The sequence below is a fragment of the Crocodylus porosus genome, unplaced genomic scaffold (genome assembly GCF_001723895.1).
Source record: "Crocodylus porosus isolate Cpor-Errol unplaced genomic scaffold, CroPor_comp1, whole genome shotgun sequence".
In the NCBI taxonomy this organism is placed as follows: Eukaryota; Metazoa; Chordata; order Crocodylia; family Crocodylidae; genus Crocodylus; species Crocodylus porosus.
In genome coordinates this window covers 156941239-156944983 of record NW_017728886.1, presented here as the reverse complement: position 1 = coordinate 156944983, position 3745 = coordinate 156941239, and positions in this window count along the sequence as shown.

Here is a 3745-nt window from a genome sequence, read left to right as displayed (position 1 = left end):
CGATCATGTGACCTGACTGACTGACTGACATTGAGACTCCAGGAGGCGGGACTTCCCCCACACACACAGCAATCCACAGCATGGGAACGGCAGCGGACAGCGGACAGTAAGCGGGCGCATGAGACCGCAAACAAATGTTCTGGGGTACCACACCTTCAGACCATAAGACGCACCCTCGTTTTCCCCTTACTTTTGGGGGGAAAAAAGTGCGTCTTATGGTCCGAAAAATACGGTATTCACTGGTCACGATCAACCCTGTGGATGGTGGGTTCCCAAGATTAACTACAACCAACATATTTTAAAGCATAATCAGTTCCTGTCTATACTAGGCACTAACATGTAATGTCAGGTAAATAACACATTTGTAGCACAGGAGTTCCCAAAGTGTTTATGCTGCGGCCTGGCAAACCGTGGCCTAGCAGTCACAGCCGACTGAGGCCGGAATTTCCAGCTGGAAGACAGTAAAGATACCCCCACACCCCGAGCGGGAGGGTGGGCCAAACCCTGTGCTGCTGCGGGCCCTGCGGGAGAAGCCATGGCCTCTCCGCCCGGCTCTGGGGGGGCCACGGTTTGCCAGTCCGCGGCCACTTCCGATCCAGCAGCTGACTTGCCGCGGCCTGCCACCGGGCTGCGGCCTGGAGATTAAGAACCCCTGATGTAGCACATAAATGTTTTCCTATTGCAGACAAGGCCTCTGATGTCTTATGAGTGCAGTTTTCTGGATGGTACTGGTATATAGGCAGTTACAGAATTTATCCAACCTAGGAAGTTAGTATTTCATTATCTCTACTTGAATGTTCTCTACTTTCAAGACTATGAAAAAAACCACTCCAACAGACGATGTCTGCTAGGGAATCTTTATGCATTACTACAAGGCAGAATTGTATCAATGGTTATTTCACAGGTAATTTAAAACTAGACTTGAAGAAGTACTGAAAAAAAAGCAATGTAGGAAACTCCCCTGTTCTGGCAGAGATGTAGGCTAGATGATTTTATAGTTTTTTTTCTATCTTTGGTTTCAGTATATCTACAAATATATAAACATCTGGAATAATTAAATCAGAAGCAGTCAACCTCAAAACTTGTGAGCCACGTTGTTCACAAAGCAGCTTGTGAGAGCAGGAAGACATAGGCCTTGATCCTAACATGCACATCATCTAAGTATCAACATAGTGTGGGTCTGACAGGTATGCGCCTCTCTAAGACCCTCCCCTTTGACTTTTCTTCCTCTTGAAAGGACAGAATATCTTGGTACTTTGGTGTTTACCTAAAAGATGTTTTTATTTTATTTTATTTTATTCTGTCTGCAGCCTTTATTCACGAATATCCGTCACAGGATCTTTGTATATTGTGTGGAAGATTTAGGCCAGACCTCTCAAAACCAAATTCCACTAATTAGGCTGATTGTTTTTGACCCTGAGTTGTGAAGAAGTTACAAAGCCAGATAGAGCTGCAGCATCCTTGAAAATCTGATCATGAATAAGCCTGCATTTTGTAAAGATCTAAACAAGAGCTTAAAAAAGAGCTCTTATTTGTATACAGAGTAGTCCCATTGCAGGAGTCACTGAAGTCACAAATCATTGCCAGATCGTACTGAGGTGTCCAAATATTACGTTATTTTGGAATCTATGTAGTCTTGAAGTATTTGGTATTACCTAAGAGGTATTATTATGAGAGGGATAATCTTAATCTTATATGTCTGTGGAGGTGCTCTTGACTGTGTTTTACTCCCTAAATTTAACTGAATATAGATATGGTTCACTCCTCACTGTGAAATCTATCATGACTTGTGTGTTAGGCTGAAATTGAGAAGTGACTCCTGCCCAAGAAAAGGTTTTACACCCTTGAATTAAATTCTTAATTTCTTTGTAAGCTAGATCCTAGAGCAGCCATATAAGAAAACATACACATTCTTTTTTTTTATAACTAAATAATTCATTCATTTTGAAAGAGCAGGATGGTTTCCCTTACAGAAGGGATGCCTGAGAGAGACTGCAATAAAGCTTCCCAGCAAATGTTGGGGGTCGGTCTGCAGAGTTCCCATGAACCCTATAGAGGCTTTTTTGTTTAACAGCCACAACTCCCCTTTATTAGATCACTGTAAGACAAGTGCCCTGGAGGGAGTCAGAAATGAATTGAATTTTGTAGATTTAAATGATTGTGTGGGACCATTTTGGTTTAATATATACCCTGGAGAGGTTTCCTAGTGGAACATGGGAACTTTATAATAAGAATCATTCCTTAGCTAGAGATCTTTATCTCGTTATATTAATGATTCACTGGGGGGTTACACTGGAAAATGAAGGGAAAGTTTTTGAAAAAGTCTATTTGATAAAATGTTTGCATGGAGCCATGTACTGAGATGGTCAACAAAGATTTATGGGACAGTGAAATTAAACTGTTTCATATGAGGGTTGCTGTTCCCACTGGGGATCCAAGGCATCCAATGAGATCAAAATCAGACCCTGCTTGAACTACTGTCCAGTATCAGGGTATAGAAAAGCAAATCACAATGGAACAGAGAGGATGAATACACTTGGAGTCAGCAAACTCATATAATGGAGCATGGCAAAGGAAATACAAAAACAGGTACACTAACTTCAGTAATAGCGGCTCAATTCTGTAGTCAGGCCTATTTTTTATAGTGTATAAACACATACTTTTTTTTTTTCTACCTTGAAGTCTCATCAGCACTTTGGTTAGGTCTACATTTCATCACTTCACCACTTCTGTTTCCTAAGAGCTCCCTGAAAGCAGGGGATGTGGCCCTCTAACTGGGATCTCCTGAATGTATGTATATTAACAACCTTTTTCCAGAAACAGCATTTTGGCTGCTGTAATAATGCTGTAAATGTTTTACCTGTAGCAGGTGATGGTGTTATGTGTTGTGCTGTGTCGGGGTTAACGGTAGTGTTATGAAGAGTTTAGATTTTGTATTTGTATAGGATGATTTGGACAGGGGATGATTCTGATTCAGGCAGGGGATTGGGCTGGATGACCTCTAAATGTCCCTTCTAGCTCTTCTTCTCTATGATTCTAATGCACAATTTTGTGACCTACGACATACCACAGATTCTGCTGGGACATGTAGGCAGCTGAGAGAGTATCTGACAGAGTTAAAAATTAAAAATTGCAATACGTGCCAAAAAAATCCAACCCGAGTACATGAATGGGTCAAATGATTACCAGTTCACTAGGTTTAATTATCAGGATATGGTATATCTGCATGAAATACAACACATAAAATAAAGCTAAAAAATAAGAATGACATCCTTACAAGCATCTACACTTGCTTTTCTTGGGAATATAGGGCAGATTTTCAAAGGAAGAAATGAGAATTAAGTTGTGAATTCCTGCTGAAAGTCAGTAGAAATTGGGTGCCTAATGGTTTTGGTGCCTTTTAAAATCTCTGTCATGAAGTAGAAATCATAAGTAAGGTGGAATGCACCCTTTGCATTTTGATGTCAAATTTCTTATCGTGATTGTCAGATGACTTATTGGCAGAATATGGTAGGGAAATGAAAAAAATGTTTAGGGGCTTAGAGTGAAGGCCACTGAGTTTGTGCATTCATGTTGCCCTGTTAGAGTGATCAAAGAAATGTCTTGCAGAAGTCAGGGAGGGACAGGCATAAGGTAGTCAGGAACTCTGTGCAGCCTTGTTCACGATCTACCTTTGCTACTACTGCTTTTAAAGATTCACCACACGTTTTCCTAGGCATTGGCTGTCTGATACTGCCTAGTGTAT